This window comes from Arvicanthis niloticus, chromosome 12 (genome assembly GCF_011762505.2).
Source record: "Arvicanthis niloticus isolate mArvNil1 chromosome 12, mArvNil1.pat.X, whole genome shotgun sequence".
In the NCBI taxonomy this organism is placed as follows: domain Eukaryota; kingdom Metazoa; phylum Chordata; class Mammalia; order Rodentia; family Muridae; genus Arvicanthis; species Arvicanthis niloticus.
In genome coordinates this window covers 20692603-20719250 of record NC_047669.1, presented here as the reverse complement: position 1 = coordinate 20719250, position 26648 = coordinate 20692603, and the positions used below count along the sequence as shown (strand labels likewise).

At 44.3% G+C, this 26648-nt stretch overlaps 1 protein-coding gene across 25 annotated transcripts in view; it reads left to right on the top strand.

The window, feature by feature from the left end:
• The window catches only part of Kalrn (kalirin RhoGEF kinase), a 592635-nt gene that overhangs the window by 490463 nt on the left and 75524 nt on the right, over window positions 1-26648 (top strand). The window lies entirely within an intron of this gene.

Here is a 26648-nt window from a genome sequence, read left to right as displayed (position 1 = left end):
CTTTACTTTATCAGATGTAGATGGAGCCATGGATTAGGTTCCTCTGTGTGTGTGTGTGTGTGTGTGTGTGTGTTGTCTTTTACACACATACATCTTCTGTGTGCTCTCAAGTCAAAATAAAAATAAATGGGACATTGAGACTGTCCCCTCATGGGGCATGGAAATGGATTTTATTTGGGTATCTGGGGCCCTGCTGAAACAGTGATGTAATTACTAAAAGTTGTGTTGTTGCCTTTCATTGGACTCCTAACACACACTGTTTGAACTCTGGGCCATATTTAAGGACTTTCCAAAAAGCCTTGCTAAGTATTATTGGAGAACACAAAGAAAATACAGTCAAAGAGCATAGGGCCACATATGGCTGTGTGGAGTTTAAGTTTTGGTACCTTGCTTAAAGCTGGTTTGTTTCAGTAGCTCAGATAGGCTGGGCACTGTGTCACACCACAGTCCTAATGCTGGGACCATCACCTGAACCAGGAGGTCAAGGCTAGCCTGGGTAGCACAGGGAGAGTCTCATCTCAGAAAAGAAGGGGACTAGGGGCTTACATGGAAGTCTTTGCTCTACAGACCCTGAGCATCTGTGCTCTCTGGCCACAAAGGGTCATGATGGCACCTTCACTTCCTCCTTCAGGACCTCTGTCCCTATGGAACTGTGAACCCGTGACCTGAACCTCATCTTAGATAGCTTACCACTGGGATCTACATTAAAAACAGCAGACTCCCATTCACTGTCTCTCACCTTGGCTCTTCCCTCTCATCCTGAGCACCCACCTACAGGGGATGGGCTCCTGTCCTGAGGTCTCCTGCCTCCACAGCTCCTGCCTCTCTCAGGATCCACCACCTCCACAGTCATGACCCACATCTCAGGTGTGTCTATGGACCCCTCTTTGGATAAATTGTAGATCTGATGTGGGCTGTTGTTCTAAGTCAGTTCTGAGATCTTGCCCAGTCCCTAGTCCATCAAGGGCTTTAGAACCCAGAGATGGGGCTAGAGACACGGCTTAGCACTTAAGTCCAAGAAGACTTGGGTTTGATGTCCAGCACCCACTTGGCAGCTCACAACTGCCTGTAACTCCAGTTTTAGGGTATCTGATGCCCTCTTTTGGCCTCCATGGACACTGCGTGCATGCAGTACACAGACATGCATGCAGGCCAAACACCCATACACATAAATAGTAACAACCAAGGTTAAAAATAAAAAATAAAAAAAAGGAGCCAGCGATAACCATGCTTGTTCATTTGTGTTCTGCCAGGGACAGAGCCCTCAGCAACCCTTGTAGGGTTTGTTTCAGCCTTTCTAATTTTTAATCTTCCAGCTCTTTGTGACTTGGTTTAGAAGTTCTGTCCCTTCAGCCTAACAAATAGTGCTTCCATTTGAGAGCGTCAGCAGCCAGCCCTTGTATAGTGACTGCCTCTCTCCTCACACAGCTTGTGATCCAGCTCAGTCCCAGGGAGGTGGTCAGGTCTAAATTTAACTCTGACCCTTCTGCCAGCTAGGCAAGCCAGACTCTGAGAGCAAAACCAGAACTGGATTGTTCCCAGGGTGTGTGTATGTGTGGGAGGGAGAAGGGGAGGTGGATGAACCCTTCCAAGAGCCTAACAGCCCTGGGAGAAGACGAGAAGGAGGCCAGGGTGGGGGAGGACCACAGGTATCACTGTTGGCCTTTACCCTAGCTTGTCTGAGTCCCTTAGAGAAAGTCCCTTGCATTCTCCGCCCTCCCAGATTCCTCCCATTGTAAAGTGTCAGTGACATAACTTAGTGGACTTGTAATTGCCATGGCTACTTGCCAAACATTATGCCACAATTATGTATTCACCTTTGTCTCCTAATCCAAAGACAACTGGTCCCAGGTACACGAGATAAAACCTGCTCATTGTGCTATGTTGATAGCTTGCTGGCTTGAGGTTTTATTCAGTTGGCATCTTCTTATTTTGTATCAGTGGGTACATATGGCAGAGACAGGGCAGGACCAGTGTCTGAAGTCCTGTTTGTAGAATGGCTTTGCCAAGCCAGGCACTGAAAATGTGTAACCGGAGAGCACTGAAGGATTTGGCCACACTTTCCATTTGTAAGTACCGTCACATTCAGCACTCTGTAGACTGCGTCTGTGAGGGATCAGGTTGTGATTCAATGGTATCATCTCTGTGTTTCTACCCGATCTGTAACAGACACTTAGCAAGCAGTCCTAAGACACGTTGAAGAAGCTGTGTTGAGTTCCTGTGTCTTTACAAAGTACCTTCACGGGAAGTTAAGAGGCAAAAAAGAGCACAAAGCTTTTGTGAGGAAGTGCCTGGTTAGTGTCACAAGTGGACTTGACTGGGAAGGGAATGTAGGTCAGCCAGCTCTCCAGAGCTCATCTGTCTTTTCTTTTCTTTCCTTTTCTTTTTTCTTTTTAAGTAAAGATCTAATCACGAGCAATTCTTTTGGCTCAAATCTCTAAGATCCAGGAGGATCAAGCTGAGTCTCTCCTCTGGCATCAGTGCACCCTGACTTCCATATTCCAGTTCCTTCTGTGGTTTGCTTTAGAGATTGTAGGTTGTGAGGATTTAGGCAAAAACACACAGTTCCTGGTTCCCGAGCACAGAGAATGCACAGCAGACTCTAGCTCGAGGGTTTTTTGTTTTTTTTTTTTTTTTTTTTTTGTCTTTTACAAGGCCTTCATTGCAGAAGGTGGGCTGGGGGTGGACAAGTGAGCACTGCTTTCAAGGAGACAGACATGGGACATGGGCTTCCTGTTCCGGTCAGTCTTTGCCTAATCTTTGGACTCTTGGAGCGTCTCCACTGTTGATCTGTAGATCTTGGGCTGGTTCAAGGTGATGGTTCTCCTAAGAAATGGTCTCCTCTCTCTCAAATCCTGGAAGCCGATGTGTTGGATTCTTTTTTTTGTTTTGTTTTTGTTTTTTACTTTTCACTTTTTTCCTTTCCTATGTTTGTATATGTGGTCTATGTGTGCATGTTTCTGTACGTTCACTTGTGTATGGATATATGTGTGTATGCATGTTCCTATGGAAGGCCAAATTTGACATCGGGACTCTGCCTGGATGACTCTCCACCTTGATCTTTAAGGACGGGATCTCTCTGTCAATCTAACCCAGAGTTTGCTAACAGTGTAGTCTCACTAGCTAGCTTGCTCTAATCCCATGCTTCCGAGGCAGGCTGTTTAACTGCTGAGCCATCTCCCAGCCCTGTGTTGGATCCTTTGAGCAGGTTTTTTTTTTTTTTTTTTTTTTTTTTTGACAAGCTACTACTGAGGGGCTTCGTATCTGCTCATTGTGTGTCATTACTCTACATTCCTGTTCAAAGCAGATCCTCTTAGACATGTTCTTTTAATTACTATAGTTATCTCCTTGGCTCTGATAAATATCTGACCTGCCATCTATATCCGTTTAATTTCTGTTCATCAGAACTAGATCGGCCAACTAGAGTTTATTATATTTAATAACTGTATTTCTCACTTTACACACAAAAACCAAAGAAACTTGATTCTTTGTGTGAATGTACTATTGGTTAAATTAGTTTTTTTTTTTTTTTGGACAAGGTTTTATTATGTAGCACTGGCTGGTCTGGAACTCTTTTCTGTAGACTAGGCCAGTCTTGAACTCACAGAGATCAGCCTGGCTCTGTCTCCTGAGTGCTGAGACCAAGGGTGTGAACCACCACATTTTTTTGTTGTTCACTTACAACTTCACGTTTAGTGGGGAGGAAGACGTCCTGAATTTCTTGGCTCATCTAAATTGTATCACATCCTCCTCCTTAAATTAACCCTTCTAGTCCAGAGAATGAACTATCTGTGTTATTGCAGGACAAGCTGCTGGGGTAGAGCAGGCAGGGTTTCACCTCTCAAAGCCAGGAAGTCTGGAGAGCTCTTATGAAGAGCAGACATGCTGGGGAGACAGCCAGCAGATGCCCTCCACAGTGAATGTCAACCTGGGTCTGAAGGGAAACGGGGGTAGTTTAAGAACCACTGAAACACGTCCATCTTTCCTGGTGCTCAAAGGACAGAAAGACAGGCCGTGTAGAACTATGTTCACTGAGGCGTCATGACGGAGCACCTGGGTCTTAGAGGGTCAGGGCTGGTGTTCTTTATCTAAGAAACCAAGAACATAGCACAAAGGGCACAGAGGCCTGGGTGAGGAAGGAGCTTCCCTAGCAAAGACAGACAACAATGCATGGTGTGTACTGCAGTGTCCGCTGCCCTTCGGCTCCGATGTTCAGCCTACTCATTTCCCAGATGTGAACACTGAGGCTCGCAGACATGAAACCATTCTTTCCAGAGCAAGTGGCTAACTGCGTTGAGTCCTGGCTTCTCTGAAGTCTCCTCTCTCTGGAATTACCCTGCTGCCCACCTCTGGGTGAGGTTCCTTTGGTTTTTATTACTACAGTAGAGTCATATTAATACAGCTCTCTGTTGTCTTCTTTTAGCCCTAGGATGGGGTAGCGCTTCCAGAAGCAGCCTTTCTGTAGGGTGTTAGTTTTCATTTGTATCTGTAAATGTGTGCCATCAAAGCTCTAAACATAAGCATTGCCTGGTGTACACACACACACACACACACACACACACACTTTCATACCCTAAATAGCACACAGACCTAGAAATGTTTGTCTACTTTTGCCAACATCTGACTGTGATTATCTTTAACCACAGCCACACTTGTTTATCTCTTAAAATAGTATTTCGTCTCTTGAGGCAGCTCCAAGCTGTCACAGCCTTTCCAGAACCCTGCCTGATTTACCTGTCTTCCCCCAGCAGCGCCACAGTCAGGATCCGTTTCGTCTCTAGGAAAATGACCTGGAGGCCAGACCCAGTGTGTGTGTGTGTGTGTGTGTGTGTGTGTGTGTGTGTGTGTGTGTGTATTACAGGCCAAAGTCTTTTTTTTTTAAAAGCATGGGTTCTCTCCCCCACCCCACCCCCACTCCTCACCAGCATAGATATTAAAGACATGTATGACTGAGGATATAGCTCAGAGTTAAAGCAATGATATAGTGAATTTGCCTAGCATGCACCATGCCCTGAGCTCAGTCCCCAGTGCTGCAAAACTAAACAGACAAAATTTGTGGTAGTCTGTTGGGTCCTTTACTTTAAATTAAAATTGCCACATATTTCTTTAATTTTATGTATTTATGCACATGATGCATGTTCATGAATAAGAGAACATATACACTTTTTTATCTGTAAGAGTGAGGACACATGTCCCATGGCACACATCTCAAAGTCAGCAGGTAACCTCAGGTATCTGTCCTCGATCCCCACCTTGTTTAAGACAGGGTCTTTGTGTCATTTGCCACATAGCAGGCTAGCTGCCCCTGAGCTTCGCCCTCGAAGCAATCGCAGATGTTTGGCATTGTGCTTGACTTTATAAGGGGTTGTTGGGATTTGAACTCAGGTCCTCATGCTTTGTTTTGGTTTTGTTTTTTGTTTTTTTGAGATAAGATTTCTCTGTGTAGCCCTGGCTGTCCTGGAACTCACTCTGTAGACCAGGCTGGTCTCGAACTCAGAAATCCGCCTGTCTCTGCCTCCCAAGTGCTGGGATTAAAGGTATGCACCATAACCACCCTGCCAGGTCCTCATGCTTATGCAGCCAGCACTTCCCCCACTGAGCCGTCTCTTCAGCTCAGTTCACTACATGTTAGCTTTGAGCTTAATAAAGATAAAAGAAGGAAGGCATATCTGCACCCCTGGCAGCCCAACAATACATTATCAAAGAGAACGATAGCGTGCTTGAGGGTCTTTCTCTAAGCCTGTATGAGTAGGGAGGGTAAAGGACGTGGCTATGTGTGTTTCTGCGTTCTGTGCCTTAGATTTGGATTCTAGATTGAGATCCCTTTTTTGAAATTGGGGTGGCAGATTGAAAGCCCAGTTAAGAACCCTAAATGAATAAGAGCCAGGACTGCCTTTTGGTATGTCAGGCAATGTTGTGGCGGGGGCGCTTTAGAGTGGACTGTGGAAGTCACTGGCCCTCTGAACCCTGGAAGGAGCCTTTCCTCATGCCACTGTTGAACTATTTCTGTTCCCCAACCACAAAGGCTGTTTCTGCATAACCTTGTGAAAGATTTCAAAGTTGAGTTGCCTAATGGTGGAAAATAGGTTTGGGAGATGAAGGTTTCAGATGAGCTCATAAAAGCCCTATAAATATTGTTTCATGATTCTTAAAACGAATTATTCCATTAAATAAAAGGGGAAAGCTCTGTGCAATTTCCATTCTATTGGGCTTGAAAATCTTCAGCCCTCTTCCTAATTCAAAGTTTCATGGAGGTATTTTTAAATTCATTTTCTATGTAGAGATAATAGGCACATTAGGATACTTTCACTTCCCTCTGCCCCTTAATCTGGATGGAGCCCCAAACCACAGAAGGGGTAGACTCTGAAGCCCTACAGACATGCCTTGAATATCGGCCCTGACATTTGCTGCCCCTGTGATCCACCATAAGGAACTTAACCTCTTCCTGTCAGTCTCAGTGGTAAAATGGGCAAACACTAGCACCTGTGTACACAGAGACTTGTTGGTGCGAAGCAAGAATGGCTTGCTTCTTGCAAGAATTGCTTGCCCCTGAGGTGCTCAGCGCATCTGTGTGTTGTGTGTTCTCAGCACAGGATGGCATAGGAGAGTTCATAGAGATGGCAGCAATGGTTGCACAACATTGAGAAGATTTTTTTCTTTTTTTTTGGTTTTTTGAGACAGGGTTTCTCTGTGTAGCCCTGGCTGTCCTGGAACTCACTCTGTAGACCAGGCAGGCTGGCCTCAAACTCAGAAATCTACCTGCCTCTGCCTCCCAAGTGCTGGGATTAAAGGTGTGAGCCACCACTGCCTGGCTGTGTATCTATATCTATCTATATCTATATCTATATATCTATATCTATATCTATATCTATATCTATATCTATATCTATATCTATATCTATATCTATATCTATGTGTGTGCATGTGTAGTTTGTCCCTATATTTGTGTGAGTGTATGCTCACATGTTTGAGGGTGCCCAGAGAGACCAGAGGGTGCAGAGCTTGGGTCAGAGGTCCCAGGTGGCTGTGAACTGCCTGATGTGGGTTCTGAGAGTTGAACTAACTCAGATCTTACTGTAAAAGCAGCAAGTGCTCTTAACTGCTGAACCATCTCTCCAGCCCCCACAGGCCTTTTTAATTTAATAAATACCTGTTATCCATCCATGATGGAGACTGTTAGAACACTTGAGAGCAAAGTGGTAGCCACAGCAGATGGATCTACCTCTAGTCCCACCCCTCCCTTTACACTCAAGTGTATTCTCCTTCAGCCTTCAACACAGGTGCACATACATACACATACACAGGTGCATATACATGCACACACACACATACACAGGTGGATACTCACAATGATATTTTTGCCACTGTTTCCAGCTCTCCCAGGGCTTTACTAGAAAATCTACCTCTGGGCACTCTACTATTGTCTTAATCCCCTGCCAACTACTCCCAGTTATCTCTAGCAAGGATGTCTTAGAAGTTAGACAATGTATGCATGCATTTGTAAAGCATCTATTATGGAACCTAAGTGTAATGAAACTTAAATTCATGGTTGTAGAAAATACACAGAGAAACAAATCACATTGGTTGGAGTTGGTGCACAAGGCAATCAATTAATAATGTACTGTTCTTGTTTAGGGCATTCCTCGGTCCTTAAACTTTAAGGAACAAATAATTAGGCTGGAATGTCTCTCACCTTTGATTGGGTGGGGGGGGGGTTCTCATTGGTGGCCCTAAGGAGCTCAAGAACCACCTAAAAGCCAGAACACCAAGATCTCGTCTCCCACTGCCATCAGTGTGGCTTGTTTAGTCCCTGAGATAGAATGCACAGTGAGGGGTGTGGCTAGGCTTCTTCCTTAGTTGTTCCATGGTCTTGTCTCTTAAACATTTCAAAAAATTTAGCCTATAAAAGATGAAGCTAAAAATTTCTTTGCTATTCCTGCTGGGAACTATTTTTCCTAGCATTTCAAGTGAGGTAAATTGTATTTCCAAACCACATTGTACGTAAGAAATTCCAGATGAATTCCAGGCAAATGTGATAGACACTATGTAAAGGAAGTTAAAACTAATAGAGGCTAGGAAGAAATGCTTATGACCTATATAATAGATAAAAGATTAATGTCTAAAATGCATAGAATTCTTATAAATCGGTAAGAAAATAAGCTAGCCATCCAGTAAGAAAAAACTCAGCAAAATTTATGGAGTAAGACTTTAAAAGGGAAATAAACCACTGGTGATGTATCTCCCTGACAGGATTTACATGGTGTGTGTGAGGACCTGGGTTCCACCTGCGACATGAAAGGGGGCACTAAACTTTAAAAGATTTTTTTAAAAGTTTTAAAAAATGTATGCTTATGAGTGTTTTACCTGCATGTACTTGTGTGCAGTGCCTGTGGAGGCCAGAAGAGGGCGTCATCCCCTAGATCTAGAGGTAGAGACTGTGGTAAGCAGCCATGTGGGTGCTAGGAATCAAGCTCTGGTCCTTAAAAAAAAAAAGACAGTGCTTTTTACTTCTCTCCAGCCCTGACAATAAACTATTGAAAAGATAGTATAAATAGTAATCAGAAGAGGAGAAATAAAAACAAAACAAAGATTATTTTTCACCCGTATGCTGGTAGGAGTATGAATTGGAATCATTTGCTCTGAAATGTTGTAGAGGGCTGCTTGATAGAATATATAAAAGCTGAGTTAGCTCAAAACATAGAGGACTGGATAGCACAGGGACTGTGGGCTCACTCCCCAGAGCAGGTACAGGAAGGGAGGGAGAGGGGGGAGAGAGAGAGATGTTTCCTGGCTCATTAATACCTCAGGCTATAGTCCTGAAGAAGCTCTCATTGACTGTTCAAGGGGCCAAAGAAGGTGCTGGGTTTGTGTATTCAGTTATGTATTCAACAGCAACTTGCTAAAAATGAATGGAACCCATGCTGGGTCTGCCTGCCATCCTGCCTTCCAGATGGCTCTGGTTCCAACCTTGGCCCCTGGGAGCTGAGTTTCCTGCTGGGAGCCTTCCTGAGTTGCCCCAAGGGCAAGATCTGAAGTGGTCACCCTCCTGTTCAGTAATGGCACACAGAAGTCTGCCTATAACTACATTTTAATCATCTATCTCTGAGGCTTAGGTAAAAGGACTGGTAGAGATGGTATGTGGTAGTTCTACTGGGTATATTAGTGATTTACGCTAACCTAAGATCATGCCACAGTTGGCAAGAAGGCTAGCAACCGCATCTGGGCTCTAGGTACCCAAGGCTCCTATGGCAGGGCTGTTACTCTTGCTATTAGGGGATTGGGAGCCTGGGCCCTGGCTGCCATGTACCCCTGGAAAGGGTACCCAGAAATGCATGGGCCGCCCAGGGCCTGAGACTTAGCTAATGAGAGCCTACAGATGAAGAAAGTCATCTAAATTTAGGCTTGAGATTTAGGTCATTGACTCCATAATTACACCATTCTACACACACACACACACACACACACACACACACACACACATGAAGGTGAAATGAATGTTGTGAAGTGGTAAAGGTTGGGTTACAGGAACTGAATTTTCTTCTATTTCTTTCCTGTAATGACTATGTGTAACTTCTACAGTGCCCCCACCCCACCCTTTACACTCTCCTATTTCATTTAAGGATTTTTATTTGTTGTGTTCATGAAGTGTTTTCTAACCTGAAGTCAGAAATGGGTGGGAAATGTTAGGAGTCAAAAAAAATCCCTTCCTGAGTTTCCAAGTTTGGCCACCCAGGGCCTGAGAGTCACACTTGTCACACCTAGGAGTCTGTTTGTGTGTTTGCAGTAGCCAGAGTCTGTCAACTTCTGCTTCTGTGACCAGTTGGGACCAGGAGGTTCTGAAAGGATCAGGGAACAGCTAACAGTGGGGAAGAGTTCCTCCTCCTGTAACTTCTGTCCTGAGGAGGAGAAGCAAGGGGAACCCATCTAGGCAGGCAGCAGAGAGCACAGCCTGCTTGTGGTGTGGACAAAGCAAGCTGTCTTGTGGGCCCAAGGTCTGTGGGCATTTCTACACTGTGACACAGGAGGAGTCATTATTGTTGTCGTTTACTGTTGTACAACAGCCTTTCCCTATTGCTTTAAATATTGTCATCTCAGAGGTAGATAACAAGTCTCATTTTACAGATGAGGGAAGCAGGCTTCATAAGGAGTAAGAGGAAAAGCCAGATCTCAAGTCAAAGAATCATCTTACCTCCCAAACTGGCTTCAGGTTTCATCCACACACACCAACAGGCACACAGCCCCAGCCCCTGCTTCCTTTGACTTCATTGAGTATTGAGACATATTTCCTGTGAGCTTGCTATGACATCGTCTTTTCCCCAGTGTGTGTCAGAGTGTTTCAGTTCACGACAGGGTCTCTTCTGGTTGCTGGAAGCACAGCCATGAAGCAGATGAAGCTACTGACCTCTTAGAGCTTGCATTGTGGTGAGGACATAAGGACACAAGTAATGAATAAGTGGATTTTATAGTAGATGTCTGAAAATATATCATAGTAATAGAGAAATTTGAGGATCAGCAGTACCAGTGGATCAATATCAAAAAGATAGTTTGCTCACAGTTCCCAAGAGGAGGAGCAGGTCATATGTGGAAGAAGGTTGTACAGGCAGAGAAGGAAAGAAAGAGCTGAAGTCTATTGGGGACAAGACAGGAAAAGCAGGTTTTGATCTGACCAGTTTGAATCATTTCATGGGGCACTAGAGTGTAAGAGGCTGTCCCTATCTGTCTGGTACCTGGCCCTGGGGTGACTCAGGGAGGTGGAGGGTGGGGAAGTAAGGCTGGTAAAGGAGAACTGGACCTGGGCCTGGGCCTGGGCCTGTATAGGTGACTTTGCTAACAAGAGTCACTGACCATCTTGAGGAATTAGCTAGATCTGAGAACAGCCCTCTGCTAGATCAACAAGGCACTGGATATCAAAGGGAAGAACAAATATTTGAGACATAACAAGATACAGTTAATACAGCTGGCTAGATAGCGCTCAGTACTGTAGGGTGAGTGGTGGGGAATTATGTCCTAGAGGGTGGAGTGGGCAAAGGGGGTGTCTTAAGAAGAATGTATTTTTAGTAATTACCCAAAGGAAGGCAGACTGAGCTGAGTGGGTCTAGCGAAGAGCTCTATAAACAGGGAGGATAAGTAAGATCAGAGGTGGAAGCAAGCTCATCGGTAATACCACCCAATGCTACCAACCGTGGCAGGAAGAAAGAGACCAGGTGGCAGACACACGAGCTGCCTATGAGAAGAGTGTTTTGTCCAGATACCTGATTTGCATGTCCTGGTCATTCTTACTCATCCATATTTGGTAAGACATTACTTCCCTAGACTACTACTGGCCACCTCCCTGAGTCACCCCAGGGCCAGGTACCAGATAGATAAGGACAGCCTCTTACACTCTAGTGCCCCATGAAATGATTCAAACTGGTCTATTCGAAACCTGCTTTTTTTGCCTTGCCCCTAATAGACTTAGCTCTCTGCTTCCTTCTCTGCCTGTACAACCATCTTCCCAGGGCCACATATGACCTGCTCCTCCTCTTGGGAACTGTGAGAGGTTCTTTTTTTTATCTTTTTTAGCCTTTGCCAGAAGAAAAGGTGATTCTTAGTGGAAAAGTGATTCCAATTCAAGAGAAATTTAACCGGCCATATAAACATACAAGATTATCAATTAAAATAAATCATCTCTTATTGCCTGTGCCAATACTGACCCCTTTTAAACCACACAATTGGCTTCTTAGTGCACTTATGATGAATTTCTAGCGCCCTGGTGTGACTCACAGTGGTCTAGGTCCAGTCTCTGCCTCTCTGTCCAGCTTCATTTCATGTCCCTTCATGAGTAACTGTGCCAGCCGCAAGGACTTCCTTCAGGGACTTAAACTTTCCCCTTAACAGGAAGCCTCACCCCTCTCTTCACATAGTTGGCCCTTTCCTGTCTTTTGGTCAAAGATCACTTCTCAGAGATTCCATCACCAGCTTCTCAGTCTGAAGGAACCATCCAACCCCTCTCCTACCCATTTAAAGTCCCTAGATACTGTTCCAGCTCGGAAGGTTTTCTGAGCCACTAACTCGTTTACTATCTAACTCCATCTGGACCCCTGAATGTCACCAGGGCTTTTGTCTATGGCACAACCAGAGCCCACATCAGGATAGCATACAGAAGACGCTCAAACAGTTGTTAAATGAGCTGATAACAATGCAACACCCTCACACGTAAGGTAACTTATTACTAGAGCCAGCATCCACTTACTGGAAGAGCCATCACAGTGGGCAGAGTCTAGGCAGGGTGGACCCTTAGCTTCTGGGAAATGGATGCTCTAGCTGTGTATGGCCTCTGCAGGGTCACTGGTAGGACCATACTCCACCCAGGTCACTGCTGGGCAGAATCAACAAAGCTGCACACCGTGGCCCAGGACGCTTGGTGTTTGATGGTCTAACTTTCGGATCCTTTTGAAATGAAATACGTGTGAATAAGAATGTCCTCCATCCTCCATTGTACCTCAGTCCTTACTGCCCAGCATCCAGTTTCTCCTGCCCACCTCACCTATCGATCCCTAAAGATGCCTGAGCTCTGTCCTTTGTCCTCAGTAAATAAGTACCCTCATTCTGTGCAGTTCATTGGGTACCTTGGATGTTTTTCCCTGATTAGGAAATGCTCACAAATCTTGGGAACTGGCTCTTGGCTACAGAACAAGGTGTCAACTTGTCTCACCTGCCCCAAGAACAATAGATGCCTGATAGGGCACTGTCTAGTCCTAACTTGAATATGAATATGCATCTTAAAGCAAAACTTGCAAAATTTTAACAAAATATGGTTGTGGGATTGGAAGCAAGGGCAGGTGTGAACAACACATGATACACACGTGTAAAACTATCATTATGTGAGCTCATTAAAAAGTATTAATTTTTAAAAATCTGGTTCTAGCTTCTAGTGTAATTATAGCTTTCATTATATATTTCCATTCTTGTCTCCAGTGAAGGAATGAATTCTCCTCCTATTTGTGACCAGGGAGGGAACTGCCTTATGAATGGAGCTGAGTATGTTACATAGTAATTTTGCTCAAACATTAACTACTGCTAATTTGTCATGTAGATGCCCTAGGTTAGGCAAGGTAGGCTTCAGGAGTATACCATTAAGAATAGTGTCAGTAACCGATAGCCCTCAAGCCAGAGGATCCAGGCTGACATCTCTAGAAGAGTCAAATCCATACTGCATGCCTCTGATGCAGTGTATGTGTGAGGTCACCTCTACACAGTGTGCACCCTAAATCCAAGCCTGAGGAAACAACTGCCAAACCCAGAGCGAGAGGCGTTCAGTCGTTTGGCTATTTTGTCCTCATAAAAGGTACACAGATCACGATCAGCCTCGTCTATCTGAAAAGGACATTAGGACAGTTGGTGACGTCTGTACAGAGAGCATGCTAGAGTTCTGTCCACTGTGCTTTAACTGTGTAAGAAAACAGCTTTGCTTTCAGAAAAAAAAAAAAGTCGAAATATTTGGAAATAAAAGGAAATAAATCCGTGTGATTCATACTGAGGTCAGAAAGGGAGCCAGGGACAGGTATATATAGATTCTTTGTATTGGCCTTGCAACTTCTCTCCAAATCCTGTCAAAGTAAAAGAATTTGAAGAACCACTATTAGTGGGATCACACTTGTGAATCCTGCCTTTGCTGGGCAGCAGTGGACTTCCATAGCCACGTGTGGCCTAGTGTTGGCCCTCAGCTCCTAGGTGTAAGGAAGCAGGGAAGGCACAGGGGACTTGTATGTGAGGAGCCCTGTGCTGAGAAAGGCAGGAGGAAGTGGTTTTTTTCCAAGCCCAGGGAGGGAGGAAGTCCTAGAGGATGCCCACCTGGCAGAAAGTAAAAGATGTGAAATCTCCTATTAGGTGAAGCCAGGAGAGTCTGAACCTTTTTACGTTTCCTTTCTCGACTTACACACACACACACACACACACACACACACACACACACACACACACACACACAAAACCCACCACCCCTACCCCCACTAAAAACAGGCAGTTGTTAACCTTCAACAGCTACATTCTCCTCCAAGTGGGCAGTTTTCTCTTTCTTGTCCCTCCGTTTCCTAGGAGACTTTCCACTTTGGCATTTCAGTTAAGCAGCACTTAATGACACTCTTAAGCTTTCCAGTCACCCTTCATAACTCCTCCCCCTGTCCCTGCAGAGAAGCCTCTGGAAGTTACTTTGAGCAAGGTTACTACAAAGGTTACATTATCACCTGAATCCAGGCCAGCTTCGCACTGGCTTCTGGGTAGACTCTCATGTGGTGGCACGTCATCTTAAAATAACTGGGCTGTAACTTAGCTCCTACTTGGGCTTTTGCAACAGGTTTTGAATTTGACCAGCAGCTCTGATGTCAGGACACTATCCTCAGGAGTCTGAGTCACATCTATATGCTAGGACTTGAATGGTGTCATAGCCAAGATCTATGTCAGTCACAGAGTCCAAGGTCATATTAATAGTAATTTGCTAAATACTACAATCCCCCTGCAGTCAGCACTTTCATGGGGGCATTCAAGGTTCTCAGAAGTCCCACAGTAAAGAAGTGAGTGACTTAATTTAGGTTGTCTTTAAAAGGGAAATATCTTGGACATCTTAAGGAACACAGGAAGCAGAAGTCTATGTTGATAGCTACAGTGCTAAGTCCAAGAGTCAGGGGCCTCCCTCACTGACAATGACTTTTTCTTAGAGCTCTTCGGTCCTAAAAATACCCACACTCCAATGATTTATCTGCTTTTGCCATTCACTGTTCATTACTAGCTATGTAATGACTAAAGAATTTGTGCCTGGGGTACAAAGATGGATAATACCTCTGTTCTGAAGGGCGTTCCTCAGCAAGGTGAAATGTATAAACTAGCATTTATCAGTGCCCAAGGAATGGCACGGACAAGCTATCAGAGGAAAAGGACAACGGCTGGGTTTAATCGTTCAAGAATCCTGGATCAGCTTCACGAGCCAGCTAAAGGGTGAGCCAGGAGAAATGTGACATGGATGGTACATTGGCCTGAGCAATTAGACCAGAGTGGAGGCTTCATGTGGAATGCTGATTTTCAAATTTGAGACACCCCTAAATCCCATGGCAAGCCATCCCCATAGATTCTAACCAACTAGCTCTGGAGCAGGACCTGAGACCTTTCATCTCTGCTCTGTCCCTGGGTGGTACAGACACAACTTGCCTAAAGACCGTAATTTGAGAATCTTGCTATTCCCAACCAGTGCATGGGACTCAAGGGGCCAAGAGGCTGCCCTCTAGCCTGACCAAGTGGCTCTCAGTGATCAGGTTTGGAAGAATGGTTGAACAAGGTGGTATAGTTGCCATAGTAGCAAAGTTGGCAGTAGACACAGAGGCTAGTCTGGAGGCTGTTGTGGGGTTGACCCAGGTGGACTGAATGATCTGAAGGAGGGCAGTGACAGAGAGAGTGGAAGAAAGATGCTAGTGCAAAAATCTTTGTGAAGAACCCGTGATAGGAGAAGACTGTTATCCTTGACAAGCTGTGGAATGCAGTCATTTATATCGTGTGATTTAACAGTATTACACTTGACTATGTGCACACTATCCATAAAAGGGACGGTGATGCTGTGTGAATCAGTAGGACAAGCAATGCTTTGGAGAGCTCGTTGAGCTGATTTCCTGGTTTGTGTGAAGGCTTTGGATGCACCCTGGACTCAGGAGCAACCCTATTTTGCCAGGGAGATAAGCTCACCCGTCAGGAGTGCAGCCTGGAAAGACAGTACACGGAGAGAGGAACCCTGATAGGGCCTACCCCAGCCTTGGACTGCGGCTGGTACCATGTGTCATAATGAGATGACCCTCCTTATGTTCTTCAGAGATGAGTACACATTTCATCTTATCTCCTGTCTATCTACTAATTCTTACTGTCCTATCAATAACCTGCAAGTACAAGCCATTGTTTTGTTTTTAAATAATTTTTTTGTATATTTTTACAGTGTAGGACATGATTTGTTACTGTGTAAATGGTTACTATGGTGAAGTATTGTAACATAACCATCATCTCCTAGTTTCCCCTTCTTTTATGGCAAGGACAACCATAGTTCAGCTGCAATTTTATTAATGCTAATTCTCATGTAGTGCATTAGACCTCTAGACTTGTCGGACCATGTATCTGTCAGCTTATATCCCCTGTCCTACATCTCTTTCCTTACCTCAGTCTCACTCCCTGCACCAGGCAGCCACTGTTTATTCTCTTTCTCTAATATATTTGACTCCTTCCCCCAACACACATCTTTTTAAAGATTTGACATTTAAGTAGTATCATATAATCATTTTCTATATCTGGCTTGTTTCATTTAATCTAATGTCCTTCACATTTATTCTTGTAGTGACAAATAGGAAAAAAAAAATCTCCTTTTTTAAAAGACTGAATAATGGGGGCTTAGAGAGATGACTCAGAGGTTAAGAAGACTGACTGCTCTTCCAGAGGTCCTGAGTTCAATTCCCAGCAACCACATGGTGGCTCACAACCATCTGTAATGGGATCTGATGTGCTCTTCTGCTGTGTCTGAAGACAGCGACAGTATATTTGCTACATAAAATAAATATTTTAAAGAGGAGGAGGAAGAGGAGCCTTTACCAATCAAGAGAGATTTTCAGTGGGTATGAGTACGGAGGCAGCCATGAGCTGGGGTTAGGACGCCGCCTAAAGACTGAATAATGCTATATTATATAAACATATATGTAATGTGGGTGTACTTAATACATTTGTCAGAAAACACTTACAGTTTTTCTATCTTGATTACTATGAACAGTATTACCAGGAATTTTGGGATACAGATACCTTTATAAGGTTGTGATCTCATTTCCTTTGGTATTAGCCCCAGAAGAGAGATCCTTGGGTCCTAGGTGACTGCCCACAACTGTTTGCTGAGCTGTATCATATTTTTGTTTTGTTTTGTTTTTAGTTTGTTGTTGTTGTTGTGTTTTGTTCATTAAAAAAAAATGAAGTCTTTCTGTTTATCCCAGGCTAGCCTGGAATTCATAATTCTGCCATAGCCTCATGAGAGCTGGGATTATAAGTGCAACATTGACACCTCCAGCCCTGCTTCCTAAGATTGTCTTCTGTATCCTCCTCCCGTCTTTGTTTTCAAGGATGTCATAGCACTCATTCTAGAGAATGTCAGACAGTATCACACAGAGCTGTGGTTGGTTCTCCACCTCCGTGACGCTGTGACCCTTTAATACAGTTCCGCATGCTGCAGTGACTCCCAACCATACAATGGTTCCATTGCTACTTCATAACTGCAGTTTTTCTACAATTATAAATCATAATGTAAGTGTCTGATATACAGGATATCTGATATGTGACCCAAAATGGGTTGCCACCCACAGGTTGAGAACCACCGACATAGAGAAATTTTTCTTTAACAAGAAAAGTTCTTATTTTTGCTTCATGCTACTTCATCCTTTCTTAGGTCAGAATTAGTGAAGCTGTACAGGGTTCATTTATTGGCTCCCTTGAACAGTTCATAAGATTTTGAGGTAGTCTGCAAAGCCTGTGTGTTCCCTCTCCTGAGTATGTAGTCAGACCCAGGAGAGTGAGATAGGCACAGAAAGGCACAGAAGTTAAAGTGATGTCTAGAATAGTTACCTTTGGGGAGTAGAGAACTATTTTTTACTGGCTTCTACCTGATAGAAATGGGCCAAGCTTCTAAATCCGACATTGGTCAATAGAAGAGGGTGTTTCAGGCCTTAATTTACAAAGGCAACCACGTGGTATTGCAATGAAAAGGTATTGATACAGCAAAATGAATGTCATGGAGCCTAAAATTTTGGGACATACTTACCTGGAGAAGGATGGGATTCGGTACCCTTTGTGGACTTTCCCCTCTGCATTTCTCACTCAGAAATGATACAAGGAACTGAGGCCAAGGAGACCCCGAAGACAGGTGATTAGGAACTTTATCTTCCGTCTCTGGTGGCATCTTGGAAGGAGCTGAAGCATGGGATGAAGGTTAAAGTGGTGGACAGACATAGCAGTAGCTGTGGGAAATCTGGACTGAATTAGGACAGAATTCAGGAGACTCCCATGCAGATAGAGCCAGAGGTATTGACTTCCTTTTTGTGAAGACTGTTGGCAAAGACTGTCCTATGAAGAGCTGACATTACCAAGGGCTGGGAGGTAGATGGATCCCTGCCCTGTGTGGGTGCCACTGCGTATGAATCAGTTCTGTGGCTTGGATCTACATTCAACAGGCCAGAGAGAGCGTCAGCAAAGGAATGGAAGAGAGGAAAGGATCACTAAGTGGAAGTGAACTAAGACAGAGCCCAGGACCAAAGGTTCAAGGTTCACAGTGACCCAGGAATTTATACTTCAATGAGAAAAATTAGACACCAGTGTTAAGTGTAGAGAAATTCAGATATACAATATTTATAAAGATACCGAGTCTCTATAAAGAACAATAGGCTGATAGAGAACTCACCGGAGAAGAGATTTTGTTTTGTTTGTTTTTGTTTTTTGAAACAGGGATTTTCTATGTAGCCCTGTCTGTCCTGGAACCCACTCTGTAGACCAGAGATTCATCTGCCTCTGCCTCCTGAGTGCTGGGATTAAAGGTGTGCATCACCGCCGCAGACAAGAAGAGATTCTTGAAGCTGGCACAAGAGCTTTGGTGCAACCAGCAGGAGCAGAGCCTTGCAATGTGTGTTTGAGATTTGAGAATGACTATAAAGGGGGACAAAGTCTATCCTGTGCCACTCTGAGCTTGCCAAGTTCAGGCTAAAATGCAGCAGGGGTAACTGAAATGGCAGCAAGAGCCCATCATTGCGAAGCCAGGGTTTAGCCAGGCGGTGGTGGCGCACGCCTTTAATTATTCAGTGGGAGGCAGAGGCAGGCAGATTTCTGAGTTTGAGGCCAGCCTGGTCTACAGAGTGAGTTCCAGGACAGCCAGGGCTACACAGAGAAACCCTGTCTCAAAGGGGTGGGGCGGGGGGGGGGGGGAAGAAAGCTAGTGTTTCCTTCTTCTTCCCTCTGCTTCACTTCCCACTGCTGGCTCTATAGAAGCTTCCTTCCTTTTCCAGCATGGGTGCCAACCGGATGGTTTGCTGGGAAGCCAGCCATACTGGACACCAGTGGTACACAGCCTCAGGACCTCACTGAATATGCAACTAACATTCCCCCTGAAAGACCTGACAGGCTCATTATTATCCTAGGCCATGTGGAACATATTCATACTATGCTGCACACGCTTACAAACATACATACGTATTTATCCATAAGAATCCAGAGAATTATTATTCTATCCATCATACAGCTTTCTCCAGATGTACATTCCGGTATGAATAATACTAAGGGAAGAAAAAAAGGAAAAAGAAAAAAGTAAGTTCCTTCTAGAAAGACGGTGAAAGCAGGTATATCTGTGTACATAGTTTTTGTAGCCAAATGTATTGACGTACTGGCTTTACAGCCCAAGCTGTAGAAAGCAATAGGCTAGATTTACAACTATTTCTGTATTACTGGAGCCAAATTTAGGCAAAAACATAGGAGGTTAAAGGACCTTTCTGTGAGTATGTCATGGGGTTTGGAATCTTTGGGGTTTTCTATTTTAGTGATTGGAGTCAGTCAGTTTCCCGTACATTATTATGATAAATACCAGAGAACCGCTTACAGACCTAATGACCATTTACACCAGTACTCCTCGCCCTTCCTGATGCTGTAATCCTTTAACACAGTTCCTCATGTTGTGGTGACCCCCAACCACAAAATTATTTTTGTTGCTACTTCATAACTGTAACTTTGCTATTATTAAGAATCATAATATAAATGTCTGTGTTTTTGTTATGATGTTAGGTGATCCTGTGAAAGGGTTATTCAACCCCCACAGGAGTCGTGACCCGCAGGTTGAGAACCTCTGAACCAGATCAGCTATGTAAAGATTAATATTGAACAGCTAGCCATGTGTGGTGGCCTGTACCTATAGCTGTAAGCACTTGTGAGGCAGAGGCAGATGGGTCTCTATAAGTGAATTCCAGGCCAGCCAAAGCTACACACTAAGACGCTATCTAAAACCAACAACTTGATCGTGTGTGTTTTAACAATGGCCTGATACTTTATATGGAAACATGTTAGTGTGATAGAATACAATTACTGGACTATAGAAGAATAGATTGAGAATGAGTTTTCCAATCTTGACAGGCGCCGCACAAGGCAACATAGAAAATCCTCTGGGAGTCACTTTACGCATACACAGACTCTGATACATATATGGCATTATTCTGTTTCTCAGTATACAACTCCTGAAATCATTGGAATCTCCAAAATAGTGGTTCTTAGTGTGCTAATGATTGGCCGAGGGCTGGCAACCCTCCCATTGAGTGGAGTTTACCCAAATACCATGGCAGAATTACAGAGTTGGGATTTTCAGCTTCACACCACAACTTTTGGGGAGAGTAGAGGGGCTGAAGGTTAGGTTGGCTAGCAATTTAGTTGACCATGTCTGTGTAATGAAACTTCCCTAAAATCTCCAAAAGAGATCAGAGTTGAAAACCATTGGGTAGAACAATTAAAGCAGATGCCTGAGAGACAGTACAGCTAAAGAAGGCATAGAGGTGCCGCCATTAGTGTCCTAGAGTGTCTTCATCTCTGCCATTTGATGATGGTAGATCTTTTATAATAAACCAGTAAGTATTGTTACCCTGAGTTCTGAGAGACACCAGAGTACTTTAGTCAAGCTGGAAAAGGAGACTGTGGGCCCTAAAAGGGAGGCTGTGGGCCAGGCAGTGGTGGTGCATGCCATTAATCCAGCATTTAGGAAGCAGAGGCACCCGGATCTCTGGGTTCTGAGTTCAAGGCCAGCATGGTCTACAGAATGAGTTCCAGAACAACAGGGCTACACAGAGAAACCCTGTCTTGAAAAACCAATTAAAAAAAAAAAAAAAAAAGGAAGGCTGTGGGAACCTAAGTTTGTGTCCAGTCAGTGAAGCATAGGAATAACAATTGGGGGCCTGTGGCTGGCATCTGAGGTGGCAGAACTGAGAACTGAGCCATCAACCTGTGGGATCTAATGCCTTCTCCAGGATGACAGTGCCAGAGCTGACACCTAACTGATTGGTGGCTTGGTGTGTAAGAAATAACCATAGGTGTCTGGTGTGAAGCATCTTGGGAATAAAGAAAAGCAGACTTTGTTTTCTCGCTCTCGTGTTCCCTAGGATATAGGCTAGCTCTCCCAATCCTCTGATGAGTCCGTGGGGACAGTAAACCCACAGCTAGAACTTTCTTCTCTTTCTATCAAGGAGGAGTAGTCCTTTACCTGCCATTGAAGGGAACTGAAATGAGGCTACATCAGTGTTTTGTGCTTGGAAAATCAGAAATGGCAGTGCTGTGGACACAGCCCTGAGACACTTGAGCACTGCGATGCACAGGATAGCCGCCCTCAGAAGCCTACAGCATTCACAGCAGGCCAATGAGGACAGAACATGAAAGTTAGAAGTGTGAATAGAAACATCATCAATGAGAGGCCGGGTTTCTTTCTTTCTTTTTTTTTTTTTTTTTAAAGACTTATTTATTTTATGTATATGATTACACTGTTGCTGTCTTCAGACACACCAGAAGAGGGCATGGGATCTCACTATAGATGGTTGTGAGCCACCATGTGGTTGCTGGGAATTGAACTCAGGACCTCTGGAAGAGCAGCCACTGCTCTTAACCACTGAGCCATCTCTCCAGACCCCCGAGGCTGAGTTTCAAAATGAGCTGTATTAGATGTTAACACATTTCTCTCATATTCTGCCTGTGTTCTTTTCAGTATCTTCTGTTTTGCCCTGAGTGTTTGTGTAGACAGGGAGTTGTTAGGATATCTGCAGTGAGCAAGCTGTCCTGGCTTTTCCCAGATTTCATCTTCAGGGCAGCAGACAGCGCTCACATCTGAGCTGCTGGACCCAGGCTGCACAGTGACTAAAACTCCCGGAATGACAGAGCCCTGAGCCCAGGGGGACGCTGACAACACAGGCAGGTTAATCTACCTGATTAACCATCAGAGACCCTGACCTCAGGTTGTTCCCCTGCCCTATCCTGAGTTCATCAGAAGCTCCTGTTCAGAGGGAGACACAGAGGTACTTGTCATTGCTTGGGAATGACCCATGTGTTAAAACTTTTATAGACCGAGCCACGGAAAATTTGTAAGTTGCAAAATGATGCCTATATTATGATTATATAAAATACAGATAGGACCGTATTTGCATGTAGAGTAAATGGCATGGATGTGAATAGGGCATACCAACCTCAGAACTGCCTTTTACTCTGGGATAGGAGGACAGGGTAAGATCGTGAAGATTAGTAGCTGCCTTCAGCTATATCTGAAACCTTTCATTTAAAAAAAAAAAACAGCTGAAGCAAATATGACAAAATGTATACATTTTGATAAGTAAATAGCTGTCATTTTTCCCTGTATTTTTCTTTATTTAAAAATATTTTTCAGGAAGTGGTGGCACATGCCTTTAATCCCAGCACTAGGGAGGCAGAGGCAAGTGGATCTCTGTGAGTTTAAGACCAGCCTGGTCTATAGAGTGAATTCTAGGACAGCCAGGGCTACACAGAGAAACCCTGTTTTGAAGAATAAAAAGATACAAAACAATTTCATAGTAAAAAATTGCCTCAGGAAATTCACTGTTATTTTTAATCTTGTAAACAAGTTGCAGATAAGGGAGTCTCCTCTACTTACGGTGTTCACAGCACCCACACACTTGAAACCAGTCCTCAGGGCAATTCCCAACCTCAGAGTGAAGAGCATGCATTGACCCAATGGCCTGAGTGGTAGAGGGGATGCCAGGTTCCGGTCCCAGTTTTGTTACAAGTTCATGACTGTGGCTCTGTTGATTAACCTGCACAATTATTGGGTAAATTTGAAGATGGTTTTCAGATGGAAGCTTTATCATTTATACAATGTATGGGTATGTTTATATTAAGATATTAAGATGATGACTAGAATAACAACTGGATAGTCCCTTATACCATAAACACAGGAGCTAAGGAATCCATGGGCTGAACATATAAAGAGAAATAAAGCTAACAGTGTGTGCTGCAAAGCCAAGCTTGGATTTGGGTTTTGATTCTCCCACTGACCTTGGTTTACTGATACCCTGTCATTTTTCTGTCTCCTAACATAGAACCATAATTCGTGTAACCTACCTCAACTATGACGACTAGGTGAGAGACAGAGTTATTGTTGTAGTCAATGTAATTAATTAGATGAAGCTGTCCTGTTACTGGGAACACATTCTCTAATGTAGTCATTTTACAGAGATGGTTCAGCATAATAACCCCGAAGAGGCAGCTAACTAGGCAGCTATTTCTTGTCTAAGTAATTTCATTCTTTTACAAATAGGCATTTTAAGTGATTTAGGCCAGGCAGGTGGTACATGCCTTTAATCCCAGTGCTCAGGAGGCAGAGTCTGGTAGATCTCTATGAGTTTGAGGCCAGCCTGGTCTACAGAACAAGTTCTGAGCCAAGTAAGGCTATGTGGTAAGACCCTGTCTCCCCCACCCTATCTCTTCCCTCCAGCCCCCAAAGTGATTTGAAGATGGCTGTCTTACGATAGGACACCATCTGGATGATGAATTGCAGATTGCTTCTGACTTGGATTTCCACCGCCTAGCCCACCATTAAATGGCTCCAGTTGTTTCCCTAAAACAAACTTGAAACAACATTGAGAATACTCTGGAGATTTCATTTTCTACTCTTGTATTTTTGCCATCACTTTATACAGAAAGCATAAAAAAGCAGATAGCAGCTGGGGAAGAGGAATGGCCACTTGTAACATGCATCTGTCATGCCAGAATATCAAAGCCAGGCCATGGGTTACCCTGGAACATCATCTGCTTTTCTTGGTAACTGAGGCACAGTTAATGCGGTTGAGACTGTTGCTTTGCTGACACGGCATATGCTGTAAATCTGGGCCTCGTGAATGAGGAGAGCCTGCTACTTATCTGCAGGGAGGCTCTGTTTCTATCAGCGCTACTACAGATGCTTATCGCCCATACCAAACACTTGAGAAATAATGTTAACACACCAGACCACAGCCAGAGAGGAATTTTCTGAGATAAGATTACACCTTTGTCCTTAAAGAGATGCCAGCGAATCCCCAAACGGTCCCTGAGCAGAGCAGCCCTGGAAGTTGTCTTCATACCGGGGAATTTTAGCTCTGTGTTTGTGCTTCTAAACGCAGATATTCTGCTGTTGCTTTCCAAAGTATGCACACGGCCCTAACAGCCCCTGAGAAGTGCCCCAGTGGGGTCAAGGCCCAGCGAGCCCCAGCATGGAGCTCAGGGTTATCAGGCCCCGGGAGATTCTGGAGACAGCGCTCTCTTGGCAAATGCATTTGTTAACTTCATTTCAGGATTTTCTTTTCTACTCTGAGGGTTTCCAAGGCTAGGTGAGATCTCTTGTCCAAGTCTAGGGCAGAATCACACAGGAAAATGTGATTCAGTCTCCCATAGGTATGAAAAGCCACTCACCATTTAGGTACCCAGCCATTTACTTGGTTTAAATACCAGTTTGCAAACTGGGGCTGGGGTGGAGGTCAGCTATCTCAGGACCATGGTAGTTAAGGCCATTCATGACATGCTCACCTTTAATTTGCCTTCCAAACTAACAGTATCATATTCTGTAACCTGGAACCAACTGGATTTCAATCCCTTCTTCCTAAAATAGTTGTATAGAGTTGCCAGATTCATTTGAAAAACAACAAAAACAAAAACAAAACAAACAAATAAAAAACTACCCTTTTTCTGTTGTGTCATTTCCCACCAGAATCCCAAAGTTCACATTCCAGTCTGTTATTTAATATCTTCCCAAATGTTCTCTTCTGCCTTCTACCCCACTCATCTTACTCCCTAAAAAGGACTCACTTTGAATGGGGTAACTTACCTTCCATTCCCCTGACTCTGTGTCTGGTCTTGTTATCCTACCCTTTAGGAGCAGCCTTCCCCCTCCCCTTAAACATCTCTTCCCTTAAACTTTTCCAGGCCAGTCTCTCCTACACAGTTATGACCCTCCTCTGAACTCTGCTCACTTATCAGGAGAGTCTGTCCATACCAGCCTGCTGGCAATTAATCACACACGGCTTTGGGAGCAAAATCTTTCTCTCCTATGCTCCATCTTGCTGTTCTGTCCTTTTGTCTCCCTCCGGACTTCTCTCTGACGTTGTACACGTGGATATGTGTGTAGCTAGACAAGAAGTCAACGGAAATGGAGCTTGGATCTTACATTTTTAGAACTCACTCTACCACACTCTCTGTTGTGTTGTTACTGGTTAGTGAGTCTTGTTTGGTACTTGACTTGGGTGTTGCTGTGCAACTTCTAGAAGTCTGGGGACCCTAGTTTTCTCAGCATGGGTGGAACCAAAAACACCATCACTGAGCAGTTGGAGCTAGGACAGCACCTGAAGCAGACTTTAAAATCTTGTCTTTGGATTAGTCAGGTATTCTAGAGGCTAAACTCTGCACATGTAATGCTGGTCTCCTCAAAGATTAGCAAGTATTCAGATGTCAGTTAAATAAGGATCTTCATCCACGTTTCTCCTGTGCTGTGCTTTCTCTAGCTGTCCAACAGTGTGGCTTCCTTGGGTTTGCTTTGCCAGTCGTCAGTGGGAACTGAAGTACTGGGCATGGACAGGTGTGAAAGGCCAGAAGCGTGGTTTATTGTTCATGTCTGGCTGAATGGCCAACAGATCTCACCCCTGTCCCTAGGAGCTGTTTATCCTTGGGCAAACTGATTGATGTCTCTAAATGGGCAGTTTCCTCTTCCCTAAAATGAAGATAATAAGACAGCCCTCCACCCCATGAGCCTGGTGTGTTGTCCGAGATGATCCCTGTGAAACGCTTAGGCTATTGTACAGACAATATGCTGATTTCTCCTATTTGAAAGAACAAAACAAACTCTCTTGATCTCCAATCATCCTCCCTTTAAAACAAAACGGAAGTCCTCTGTGCATTCTGTCCCTTCCTCTCTCCTCCATCACACCACACAGCTGCTTTTTTTTTTTGCAAAGTCACTGGTGACGTCTGTGTAACCAAGTTGAAGGTTTCTTTGGTCAGTACTCTTGACCTGTCAAGGAGCATCTGACGCAGCTGACGTCTTTCCCTCCTCCATGCAGATGCTTTGCTGCATGCAGCCTCCTGGCCGGCTCCTGCTCTCATCCCCGCTGTCCCTCTGACATTTTCTTTGCTTTCTCATCCTCCCTGCCTCTTGCTGAGTGTCCAGACTTCTCTGTCTGCCACATCCATGCCCCTCGGTGTTTTCATCCACGGCTTCCAGCACCATCTCTTCACTGACAACCCTCAGTCACTGCCAGCTCACCAGCACTTTCTTCCCAGGCTCCAGCCTTGAAGTCCAGCAGCTCTCCAGTTTGTCTGCTAATATCCATCTCAGAGCATCTCAAAGATGCCTACAACTGCCTCCCTTCTGTCGACCCTCAAAGTCGCTCTGCCCATACTCTACCTGCCTCAGAAACTTTATCCTTTGTCCTACTGTCAAAACATATCCAGGGTCTGATTCCTTCTGATGGCCACCTGCATCACTCAGCTGAAAGAATATGGTGGCCTCTTAGGCAGTCTGTTTCCACTGTCTTCAATTACAAGTAAGAACGACGTTTTAGTATGTATGATAGATGGTGTCCATCTTCTGAGAT